Source organism: Sander lucioperca, chromosome 11 (genome assembly GCF_008315115.2).
Source record: "Sander lucioperca isolate FBNREF2018 chromosome 11, SLUC_FBN_1.2, whole genome shotgun sequence".
In the NCBI taxonomy this organism is placed as follows: domain Eukaryota; kingdom Metazoa; phylum Chordata; class Actinopteri; order Perciformes; family Percidae; genus Sander; species Sander lucioperca.
The window spans coordinates 21,929,665-21,943,244 of record NC_050183.1 but is presented as its reverse complement, the minus strand read 5'-3'; the positions used below and the strand labels follow the sequence as shown (position 1 = coordinate 21,943,244).

General features: G+C 40.0%; 1 long non-coding RNA gene across 2 annotated transcripts in view; it reads left to right on the top strand.

The window, feature by feature from the left end:
- The window catches only part of LOC116039145, a 33,329-nt gene extending 21,172 nt beyond the window's left edge, over nucleotides 1-12,157 (top strand). For both annotated transcript variants that reach the window (XR_004102264.2, XR_004102263.2), the window contains one exon: nucleotides 11,419-12,157. This is a non-coding gene — a long non-coding RNA (uncharacterized LOC116039145). The remainder of the gene's footprint in view (nucleotides 1-11,418) is intronic.
- Nucleotides 12,158-13,580: the final 1,423 nt, after the last annotated feature.

The following is a 13,580-nucleotide window of genomic DNA, read 5'->3' as shown; positions in this document are numbered from 1 at the left end:
ATGTTTTCTGATAAATTATTCACAATCCCACAATCCCTTTTGGGGAGTGTTGCATTGCGCTGCGTGACGCATTACACCTTTACCGTCTCTGTCTCTCTCCCTCCTCTTTTCTTTCCTCTATCACTCACTCTCTCAATGTGCCCTTTTCCTCTCTGTGTCTTTTTTTCTCTCTCTCTCACACTTTTTTATATTCTGCGACGCCGGGCCTCACGCCCCCAGAGAAGGGCCCAGTTCTTGGGCAAGCTGTCGCTGATAATGGTGGCAATTAATAACATGTCATAATCCTGCAGAGAGAGAAAGTGTGTGTGTGTGTGTGTGTGTGTGTGTGTGTGTGTGTGTGTGTGTGTCCAACATCATGGACTGAGTGTGTGTTTCAGAGTGAACATACTTACGTTTTGTGATTGGATGTGTAACAGGTAGGAAGATGGCTTTGTGTATGCATAATATACATTATGTATTTTGATCGTGTGTGTGTGTAAATCCATGTTCTGTGACACAGTGGGTGAGAGCGAGAGATGGGTTTAGCAGCTGCAGGTCTTACATCTAATGCTTAGTGGACACAGGTGTTGTACACATCTGAGGTCGCAGCTTCAGACACACATACACACACACACACACACACACACACACACACACACACACACATGCACTCAGAGTGTCGGTCTACTGCCAAGCCACAGGCCAACTCACACTATACTGATACATAGCTGCACATAGAGTTAGACTGAACAGAAGGAGCACTTCCTTCTTTAACTCGACTCAGCCCACAGTGTCTTCAGAATGTACTGATCAGGCATCACATAAAACCAGCTTTGTGAACATCATAGGAGGAGAGTTATTTAATGCGTCATGGTCAAAATGACTGACTGAGCCTTTAAGGATCAACTAAATAATATGAGCTTCATTATTCAACAGGTATATTTGTATTGCTTTATGTCAGTCAGACTCCTGGCGCATAGTAATTATACATACAAAGCTCTTAATTAAAGGTGCAGTGAAGATGGGACAAAGTTACTGTGGCCTGTAATGAATGAAAAAATAAAATAAATTACAAAAGAAAGCAGCAGTACAGCAGTGAGAGTTCCCTCTCTATGTCTTGTTGATCTATGTATGTGCAGCCATCAGGTCCCTCTCTCCAGGTGCACGGGCATGTATAGACACTGCATGCCTGTTTTGCCTCCCCTCGCCTCAGTGCAAACTGCAGCAGACAGGTGTGACTCTGAATACCTTTCTTTAGGCCATACACACTCAATTATACAGATAGACATTTCTATAGTCCTGTACACCTAAAAAATATACACCTATGAATATGTTTGTGTATGCATATACATAATCGCAGACACGCATGCTTTACAGGTCGTAACTCCAACACAGCCATTTCTTAGCATGCATATTTTCTTTCTTTTACTATTTCAGCTTTTCCTACTTTTGTTTCCTTTTTTTTTTATCACAATCACATTTTATCACACAGCATCACACACCCTCATTCATAAACCCTGAATATACAAACGCATAAAACAGCTTTGTGGCTTTAATGACCAATGTTAACGAGGTGCCTTTGCAATCCGGGCATGTCTTGGTTCTCTGGTATTGTTGTGTGATAAAACAACAGATCCGAGGGAGGACAAACTGAGTGGTGTGGCAGGATCAGAGAGCAGGCCGGGTGTAACATTCCTATCTCAGCCTCCACTTGTCTGTCTTACAACAGCTCAGTCTGCACAGATACATATTGTATATTAATTTCCCAATATCCAGGATTGTTTAGATTATTCACAGCTCTTGATAGCTGACTATTCTGCCTGTAGAGAATTTAATATTTTATTTATTGTATTATAAGACATTAGATTTGTACTATTCTGCTCATTATTGAATGTAATGTAATTTCCTGCAGCTTCCTGAGAAGACCCAGAAGTAGATGTGTAGTGTGTATTGATTTAAATATTGATGGTACCTGGGATTTCATGTATTTAACATGACAGAAATGACTGTATTACCTCTACCTTTTACATCTACAAAAAAAGGAATATATTGAGTGTTGCATTGATTGTTCCTCAATATCTGTATATAAGTATTTTATAATATAAATATAATAAGTATGGTATGGCATTGTAAAGTGTGTTTTTTTTTTATTTATTTATTTTTTTTTAGCTAAAAGCACATGGTCAAGTTTAGAGAAAGATCAAGGTCATGCAACTAAAGTATGTTTCAATTAATGAAGTCCATTTCAGGTATATTCTCAAAAAAGCCCACCTTCTTCACCCACCTTCCATCTTTTCTATTCTCTGTCTCAACCCCTCTTACCTGTCTTGTGGGTGAGGCCGATACTTTCCGAAGGAACTCCCCTCCTCTTTGTTCGAATGAAGTCCAGTCACTTTATTCTGGTGTAGCATTGAAGTGTTGATTTAGTTAGTAGCTACTACTACTGCAACGCTTCCTGCAAGCCCTGGCTGCTCCTGCCCTAAACAGGCAAAGTTTACAAACCTCTAGCAATTTGTACACTCCTGTTAGTGGCCATGGGAGGTGCATTAGTAACTGTCAATGCGCCCTGCCCGTTGCACTGCTCTCATTTGACCCAATTCATTTCAGTGGGTGTGTCCCAGTGGCAGTGATATATACCCCTTGTGATTTTACTGATGTATAATCACTCAGCGCTCTCACAACCCACAGTTATCTTTACCTCAATAGGATGAGGAAACAATGAGAGCGCCATACATAAGCTTTCCAAGAGGTTGAGGCAACAGGGGGGTTGTTAGGGTGTGTGGGCGTGTATGGTAGGGGATACTGTACTGTGAATAGGAACAACTTGGGCACCTATTCTTACAGCAGTCTAGTTAGTTAAGATCGAACATGATAGAGCTTCCTTTGACTAGTGGGATATCAGCTGTCCAGTGGCTGGACTTGCTGACGATGATCCCACTGTTGATGACTATGAAGTCTGATTCATGTTTCTTGCTGGATTTGAGATGTGATAACCTGATCTAAATAGGCTTAAATGATATCCGTACAACAGGGTTCTCATCACAGTGCCCCACAGAAGAGAAGAAGAGCAATTCCTTTAAGTCGACAGGAGTGAGATGTTTCTTACAATGTCTGCAGTCTTTATAAAGCAGCATCTAAATATTGTAACACATCCCATAGTCCTCTTCTTGGGTTCATGTCATTCGCCTGTGCATAATCATCAGGACGTCTTGCAACATCACTGTTTGAAGTGATCAATAGGAAAAGTCGTCAGCACATTAATAATCTAAAAGAATAAAAAACAATGTAAGGGTTTGGTGAACTCTAAGAATGAAATGTATTTACATTTATTTGAGCTAACACAAACACACACAGCACACTGTTTGGTAAGATGTGGATTCCTATCAAGGCAGAACTGTTGTCGTTCACCATCCTTACCCTTGAAAGACTTCAAGGAAACAAGTGTGCCATTAAGACACGAGAGATCTGAAGGCCATAGTGCGACCTCGCTTCATCACTTAACAGAGAAGAAGAAGAAATGTTTGCATTCATGGAAGCATTCATGAAACCTATGTTACACTGTATGTACTGTATTTTCAATCTTGACAGCTGATTTTATTTCCCCATGTTTTGTAGGTCAAAATGTTGATAAGCCTCATCCATTTTTAAGTATCTCAGTGATGATTTCATTATTGCTGCTTGGTTTTAAGACTTGGGCAGATGAAGCTAGAAAAACCTCCAATGTCTCTAATTGGACTCCTTTGAACTCAATTGTATCATAGCTTGTAACCCAAGGAAGGTGCTCTCTACACGGCTGGGGAGCTGGTTTAGGTTGGCTGGATTGGAATGAGATGGAAGAGGCTGTCTGAACCAAAGCTGTCCCAGTGATTGTCCCTGGATGGAATTACTCTTCACCATAGATGTGGGAGCGCTGGGATAAATGTCCCCCCCCCCCCCGTGCATCTCCGATTGGCTTCACATTGTTGTCGCGAAAGTACATTCTGTTTTCCTCGGTGTGCTTGAAACGCTCCCCTCATTCCTTTTGCTGCATGTTTGTTATTCTTATGGCATGGTGTACAGCACCCTGTGTGAGAAATGCTTGAGATTCATCCTTGCGCCCTTGCGACCCCAATGCAAAACCACAACCTCCGCCCCACCGAGCTGTTTCATCCCGGACCCTTCATCTGTGCTGTCTCTCTATTGCTCTGCATAGCATAGCATAAATCAAACCATGCCGGACTCGCTCCCTTTCTAACTCAGCCCACAGAGTTGTACCCCGTCTGCCCATGTTACATTGTATTCACAGATTTAGTGGCATTGTAAATAGATAAACACAAGCAACATCTATCAATGCAACTCGAGAGGGTCTGTAATCAGAGTGCCGGGTCCTCGGCCGGTGAGGGCTATCTCCATTTACCTTGGGATAAATCCATTGGTGTGACCACCACAGGCTAGCTGAAGGGGCCTGACAAATCACCCCAGTCAGGCCACAGGGCTGCTGGGCCTTATTGGCCTGGCCTCTAAGTGGTCTTCCCCTTCAGCGGAAAGGATGGGCCCTGTCAAGCATGGCCAGATTAAAAAGCATACTTTGAAAGAAATGATTTGTTATTAGAGAATGCCCTATTGTGAATCTTTAGGAGGGGAAACAAGTATGTATGACAGCGGTGGAGCGTGGACTGTGGGTGCGCTTGAGGTGCTTACATCCACCTGCTTACTTTTGTCCGTCCCTCTTGCTTTCGTCCCTCATCCCCTCTGTTACTGTTTAGCTCTATGCACAGTGTTTGTGTGAATGCATTTATGATATAGGGATTTTTTTATTATAAAATGGTGCTATGGGGGTGGGTAGCAAGGGGATCGGATTGGGTTGAGAAATTCTATTACAGTGGTGAATAGGGTTGAGGGGGTTAAGCACAAGCAGACATAATCATTTAGAGAGCGGGAGGATAGTTTGCTGTGTGTCCTCAGAGAGAGGGAGGGGTTGTCATCAATGTGCCTCAAATACAGATACACACAAAAACAAACCTTAAAGGTGCCCTGCCACACAAAACCGTTTTTACTTGCATTTTTTGAAATATGTTAGGTCCATATGTGTTTGTGTTATGTTGTGAATGTGAAAATGAACTGCTACCTCCTCTGTCAGCTCTAGCCACTGAAAAGAAATAAGCGGAGAAATCAGGCCAATTACAAAAGCTGTTCAGTCTGTTGTCATCATGTTGCCTGAGCTCATTACTATTCATGAGCTTGCCCAGTTGCGCTGGGTAAAGGATGCTGATAGCCAGGCTCTCATTGGCTAGCTGTTAGCCAATCAAAGTCAAGCAGCTTAGCTCGTTGAATATTAATGAAAACTGGCACAAATCAAGCTGAGTCTTCCTGCAGGCTTTCTATAAAACGCTAGAATGGCTTGAAACAAGGTAACCAAGGCATTTGTTCCACAAAAAATGTTATAGAGTCCATGGTAGAACTTCAGACATTAATTACCACAAAGTAATGAAATACGTGTGACAGGGCACCTTTAACACTTGTGCATTTATGCTCACACTGTCTGAACACTCAAGGTTAATTAATTATAAAAATCAATATGCATTTATTCCACATTATTAGAATAGCCTATCGATATATTACCAGTTTGGGTGATAACATGGGGATGTGCAGATGTGTTGCATTCTTTGCTATTTCTGTGTGTTTTGGAAGGTGACCCCACTGTGGCAGTCCAGATGAGGCCAGCACTGACAGAAGGGAAGTTGTTACAAACCAGTTATAAATAAAAAATACACATTCATTTTCCAAGCTGCTGGTAACTGAGAGAGATGAAAGGGCCTTGGAGAGATGCAGATGTTTTGTACACATCTACACAGCCAAAATACTAGCCACTTTCCTACATCTTGTATGCAGTGTGTTCGGCTAACTCAGTTAATATGACAGCTTATTAAGATGATCAGGACTTGTAATACTTGTCTGGAATAAGGAAAAAGTTGTGTGCCATTGTTTCCAGATATATACGCAATAAAGAATCGGCTGTAGTGTGTTCTCAGTCACTTTTCAAAGGCTACTTGTACAGATCATAGGGGAATTTGTGAGATATACGAGCTCTTGGTGTACTGACAGCATGGTTAAGAACAGAGAGAAAATAAACATTATTTCTCTGTGGTTTACCTGACGTTTGACTTTGAGGGCTGAGATTTAGTGACACTTTTGCGCCAAACACTCTGTAGACACACGGCAGTAAATTATTTGAAGGTTGGGGGTATGCACAATCTTGCTGACAGAAAATATTAGGTGCTTTTTTTCCTTGTGTATGTGTGTGTATAAGAGTGTGTGAGCGAGAGACAAAAAGACACAGAGCGAGAGAGACCATGTGAGTGTTATATTGCCTGTTGTAGCCATTTCACACCTCAGTGGTGCCCTATTGAAACTCCTCCAATGGACAGGATGCCCATTAAATACATTTCATTTGTGTTTGCATCGTTTCATTGAGTTAATCCTAAATATTTATTAGATGTGAGCAGTAAAAAATCTGTTCATTGGAAAGCTAGCCAGCAAGTTTGACACCGGGGACGGAGAAGGAGCAAGCCGGTTTTTCCACAGAGAGTGGCACCATCTGTGCCCTATACTTGCACTCCCCCTGCAATGACAAAACTCTTAAAACAAATGGAACTGCTCTCATTTCATTATGACAATAAAAACCCTGAGAGGAAATAGTTTTCAATAAGAATTTACCTCTTTTTTTCCCCAGAGGAAAGAGAATGAGACCAAAAGTGGAGATATTTTCACAGAGAGAAATAAAACAAAAAAAGTAGAAACAACTGCGCAAACATGTACTTAAAAAATATTCTGCCCAAACACCCTTTTCGAAGCTGAGTAAACATTTGCGCATCAAATCGAGCTGTTTGCAGATTCACTTCTCAGTTAGGGTCGAGGGCAGTGATGAGAGGAAGAGAGAGGGAAACTATTTATCATCACTGGGTTACTCTGAGGTCTAAAGAGCAAGGTCTTTTATTACAGTTTGAGACACACACGCACACACACATACCTGCTGTCTCTGCTCATTCCTGACACTCAACCTGACACACACCTACACACACTGAGACAACACAGCTGGAGGAAAGGCTAAAGGTTACAGAATTCTACAGAAATACAAGTAAACTGAAAGTGTCTGACGCAGAAGCAACACATTCTGATAAATATGTGGTGCGGATTTAAAAAAGATAAGTATATTTTGTGTTTTAAAGTTGATTTTCTTTTTGTTAAGTTTCTCTCAATTTTGTTTGGCTGGGTCCCAGGATCAGGTTATGTTGCCAAGCTAGAGGAATCAACATCTACTCATAGAAATGAAGAAAAAGGTCAAATTAGAAATACAAATATTTTTATTTTTGTATATTTTGTGCTCACAGAGAGCAACATTTCTAAATGCATGAGAAACTTACAGTACAGTTGTGTATAATTACGGGCATCGCCTCTGTTTACATTATGATTTAGCCAATAATTAGATTTTTAGCTGAGGTCATTTAGTTAAATATTGACTAAACCTTTTACACATATTTTTTGATCTTTTTGTTTAATTTGATTAATGTGGAGCGTAAAAAATATTTACATGCATTTAGAGATGTGTACCTTTTATAACATTTGTAAATATTTAGAGCTATACTAAGTAAAGGTTAAAAAAAACCTCATCTGCTACTCAATAGCCTGTATAAATATACAATCAGCCATTCAGATAATTGGGTAATCGCAGATTTAAGAGAAAGTAAGTGAGGTAAAATGTACTTTACTTGACCAAAACTGTCTTCATGAACTTTGATTAAATCACCTTCCGGCTGAGCCCCTCTCACTCACTATTTTGATAATCTCAGGATCGACAAGTGTACCGACCCTCCATAGCAATGTAAAAAGACCCATGGAGCGGGATTGAAATTTGGTTTATTGCCTTATATGCAATTCCCATTTTGTGGCCAATCCAGTGTATTTATTGTTTGGCTGGGGGGAAATTACCTCAGCAAAAGTAGAAGAAAGAGAGACAAGTGGTAGAGAGGAGGGATGAGAGTGGCGGACAATCTTCAGGGACTATTACCCTATACTCTCCTTCTCCCTCTCTCCTTCACTCTGTTTTTGTTCTTTCACTTGCTTTGTCCTTCGTTCCTCAACAATCATGCTGAAAGCCAGCTCCATTCAACCCGTAACAGAGCATGTAGCCCAGAGTTCATCTGCTTTACCGGTATTAATGTTCTTCTTCTCTCTGACTGCCATAAAGTCTTTTTTTATGTGATATTCTTAAGTATTACAAATGTCAATGAAAACATCATCTGATATTATTATATTAAATGCACCCTAAAATAGTTCAGCTCCATACAAACTGATAGTGGTGGTTTAATTTTCATTTCATGATCAATTTTGTTGTCTGCTGGTTGGGTATTTTCCTTTTTGCCATAGATGATTTGACTTTGCCAAATTTGTATTTTTCACGACATTCTGTTTGGTAATGTTTTGCACTGGTGGATTGACATTTTCCTGAGGTGTGGTGATGTTTTAAACCCTACCTGAGCCTTGTTTGTATTTTTGACTCACTGTGCACCAAAGTGGGAGGAGATGCAGTGAATGCAGCCCTCCATCCATTGGCCATGCTCAGACCTCATCAAAAGCAATGCATGACCTATTTTGTGACTTTGCACATACATGCAGACCTAAACTAATTTAAAGCCCTTTATGTATGTTATGTTTTGTGAATATACGTTAATTAACCAGTAGAGACATCTAGATAAACATTTAAAGTAAAATTGTAATGTGTGATTCCCACCATCATCAGCCATCCTCAGCTGGTAGTAGGTTTATGACGCCTAACAGCCATCTGACTGTAGAAGAACAGCTATAGTCATGTGTAGCCCCTTCATCACTGCTCCACCAGGACTGCCTGTCCCACCAGTTTGCACTGGTCATTCAGAAACACAGGGTTCACAGACCACAACAGTGGTATGCGTCTGTTCTTTCTTTGTAACATGTCTGGCAAAAATAGCACCTAATGCATTATGTTTTTAGTTGGAATAAGATAGATCTGTGGTTTTAAACAACCATATACTTTTCTTTGGTTATGATTTGGTTGGTTTTGTAAACGGGATTATGCAGAACTGACAGTGTCTGCCTTTAACGCACTATTTATTCTTCACAGCAATCTGCATAGCAAAATGCAACCCTAATAATCATGTATTCAAAACTAAACCAAAAACATCCAGGTTCTGATTCAAAATAAAACCGAATTCTTCAGAGTTACCAACTGACCTATAACAGGAGGCAGACTGATGAAGACAGGTTCATTCAGATTGACATGATCTAATAGGAAACGTTTAAAAAGATGGTATAGATTCCAGTGGAAAATCCAAGTAGTATAAAGTCTAGATAGAGAAGAAAAATCAGATGCATTGAAGCCTTCAGCACATTACCAAACACCACAGGGAAGAAAAGAAACACTGACATTCCCACTCGTCCTGCCACACTTACCTTGAGCTTATTAGCCTATAAAATCATCATATTTGGTCCCTCTGTATTTGTTTGATTACATTTACCTCCATGCCACTGAGAATATGTGAGATGTTATGTTACACCCTATTGATTACCTGTGTTAATTAAAATTTTAATTAAAGTTTTTTATGGTCTGCGTTTCTCTTGTGATAATAGTACAGAGAGAAGAGACCCTCGCCTTCATAAATCTTCTCTTTATTTGCAGCGGCCGGCCATCAACAAATACAACTGTGTACATAAAATTTTACTAACATTGATTTTGAAAATATTAATATTACTTTAAACAGTGGAGATGCATTATTCAATTTAGAACCGCAAAGCATAAAATCCTGGTGCTATAACTCAGTTAATGAACAGGAAAAGTCCATTACAAACCTATCAGTAGACGCATCATCTGAGCCACATAAGCGCCTGTGATAGAAGCAGAATCATTTACTTTAAGCTGCACAGAAGACTCCTTTAATAACAGCAGGCGATGTATTGTGAAACCACTATGAGCTCAGATGAATGGCCTGCGTCTTCTTGTCTTACGAATACAGAGGACATTATAAAAACAATCCAAATGTAATTTCTGGCTTGTGTATCTATCACGTAGATCACTGCGTATCATTTCACGGGCATCATTTAACATGAAAAACACCCAGAGTCTGTTGATGTAAGCTTATGTAAAGGTTTAAGTGCAGCAGAAAAATTGATGTGCATTTCTTTCTTTAAATACTCGCCTTTTGTACTCTAATGGAGCTAATTCTGCTGCAGTGTAATTGGTTAATATAATAAATGAATAAGCATTCACCACATACAATTTGTTGGACAAACTGTTTCTTCAGATCCTGATGCAGCCATGTTTCCTACTACTCTTTGATCACTATCACAAGAGCAAAAAAGTGGTTCTGTAGCCTAATTGTGTTTATTGAATCTACATGGAAGAAAACATGGAAGGATGTTTAGTTGATATTGTTAGGAACACAGTTTCTTTTATTCCAAGAAGCCCGTTAAGAAGGAAATTGCCATGAAGCAGGAAATTAAATGACAACTAAGAACAAAAGAATGAAGACCAAAAGAAATGTGATGACAGAGACACATAATTGAGTGAGTAGTAAAAGCAAAGGACAGACAGACAAGGCTCTGTACTGGCTCATCTGTACCCAGCAGTGTGTGTTAATTAGAGGAATGTGAGTTTTAAATGAAGTGCTGAGTAGCGTGGAGCGGTGATGAACAGAGATTGGCCTGGCACTGGGTAATATGCTGGAGGCCTTATGGTATTTATGACCCAGGGGGCCGGTGCTTTATCCCTATCCGCCTCAATTTTAACCAACCCCAAAACATTACTTTCTTCCTTTGCATCTTTTTCAATCTCTCAAGCTAACCCCTTCTTTATCCTTTTTAAAACAGTGAATACAAATGGTTTATTCAACTGGTAACCAATACACCTCGCGCTTTAAATGTCATCTTCAAAATATCAGCTCCATAAATCATACAAATATTCTTCTGTACTCATATTTTCTTCTCTTGTTGCAGCATTACCAAATAAAAGCTACCAAGTAATGGTAATAAAGCTTCATAACAATTGCATTTACTACGCAAGGTCTTTGGGGTAATCTTGGGGATATTTTCAAATTTAGTAGCTTAAACGTGTTTTGGAGAAAGCTGAGATGGAGCTGTGCTGCATGGCGGAGTTGTTTGTCATAGAAAAAAACAGAATTTGCTTCCAAGGTAAATCTGCTGGTTTGGTTTCCAGAACTTTCTCAAATCAATCAAGTTCCCCAATATTTTAATCTTATTCTGTAACAAGTAAAACAATCTCTTACTGTCTCACATATTCATTTGTTTAAAAACTAGAAGATTGTGGCACCCAATGCAGTATTAAAGAAGTTATTGAGACGGAAAATTTTGCAGTCCACCCCCCTCAGTTTTACCCCCCGCAAACCTCACCATGCTGTTCTCTTCCAGGTCAGGCTGTGAAAAGAGCCATCCTGTTGGGAACGTCTTCCCAATGGGACAGCACCATGGAGGCATCAGTGTCCCCCTGCCACCCTCCCTCCCACACAGGCCTGACTGATGTGTCCCGGCATTGTTTTCCAGGAAGATCATTGGGATCATTGAGTGGCGTGTTTTTTTAAGGGCTAAGCTCTAACCGAATGGCTCCATTGTGTAAGCCATTCTGCCCTCGGCTGCTAACAGCCCAGGGGCAGTGCTAAACAAGATGGACTCATTTACAGGCTCTATGACGAGCTCAGTGGTGTTGGGCTAAAACAAGTCTTTGAATGGTTTGTTACTCAATTATAGAACTTCTTCAGGTTAAAATCCCCCTCTTAAAGTTATCATGTTGGAGCCCAAGGCCCATTTTCAAAGTGATGGCTTTTTCCTCCATTCAAGTGATAATATTCCTAAAATGAATTTATTGTTTGTTTATTTTAGTGAAAGCTGATGTTAATTTACTACACTTTCCATAAATCATGGTACAACAGTGTTGCCTGTAATTTTGAGATTCTTGACCTGACACACCCCAAACAAACAAGCAAACATATTCTGTTCAAGTAATGTACAATAATTTAACCCAGTGCATAAAATACTGACCATGTTTACAGAGCCCGAGCAATGTAATACTACAGTAGATCTCAACACTTACAACTCAATTGAGTTCTGCACTTGAAAACATAAAGTATAACATGTAATAATATAGTTGTAGGCTGCTCTCTTATTGGTTTTTGTCTTATACTATTTTGTCTGTCTACAATGTGGTCCATACATAGAACTACATAGAAGTTGCAATTTTATTATACATATGCCTTAGGTGATCAAAATGTATTTTAGAAATGTGAATAAACTTTAATTAGGTCATCATATTTAATATTTAGCTAGAAGTCCTTTGCATACAGTGCTTTTCTGAAGTCTACATACTCGAGGCATCAGCAGTCTTCTCGTACTGCACCCATCTTCACCTATTGTCTTTTTCTGCCCTCCTGCACTGTCCTAACATTGGAGTACTATTTATAAAAGGGGCCAGACTGTTCACTCAATATGAACACGCTCAAACACATTTAAAGCTGAAAGTAAGCACTTATAAACTTATATGCACTTATACATATTTTGATCCATATCTTTTTCAAGACCGAAACATTTTCAAATGGGTAATGTCACAAAGGTGTGAATTCCATTCCAGCAAATGGAAATTAAAATAGACACTTTACTCCATTCAGTACATGGCACAAATTCAACACAAGCACAGAAGCCCTGTAATACACACACGCAAACGCGCACACACGCTGGGACTCGTCACTTTTTTCACACACACACAAAAATGCACACAGTCTCATATATAAGGACACATATCATAAATTCTTCCTCACACACACGTACACTTTACATGAACTGTGTCTGATCAGCAATTCTTCTAGAGGTGAGTATTGACAGGTTTTGTTATTCATAGCATATTCAAGCTATTATATTTTCTCCTCTGCTGCCATAATGTTGCCAGTGTTGCGGAACACATTGGTAGCTATCATTTGCCGGCTCTTTTTAAAAAACGTCTTGAGGCGTGACATTATTACCCATGAGCAATAAGGAGCCTATTCAATGACCAAACAGGGCTTGTTGTTCCTTTTATGGCTGCCACGCTCTCGGTGAGCGCCAGGGTTCAAAAGGGCATGGCCTCCCTGCCCTCACAACACACAGACAGCATCTTTTTTATACCTCCTTTAATCGAAACACTGTGTACTACATCACAGTTATGCTTTGGGCAAATTAAGGTCACTATATTGATTTCATATTTGTCATTATACGCCAGGCACTCGTATGCTCACAAATCGTGCTGTTTGCATCGTCCCTGTAGACGTGTATCCCCCATCCTGTAGTATATCATCCTTCATAGAGCCATGTTGGTGCAGGAAGTGCATTGTATCTTCCTTTTGTTTTGGTGTAGCAGAGCTTTTTTGGCTTGGGCAGGAGTCCCTTTTCAAGGCTTCGTCCTTCCCAGGAGTCACTTAGCGCTATAAAGGAATCCAGTTTGGCGAGTGCTTTAAACATAGCTTTGTTGTCTAGCATTTGTCAAAGGTCAACAGAAAACAAGCCCTTCGATGGCCATTTAACTCTGCCACTGAACTCTTTTTTTT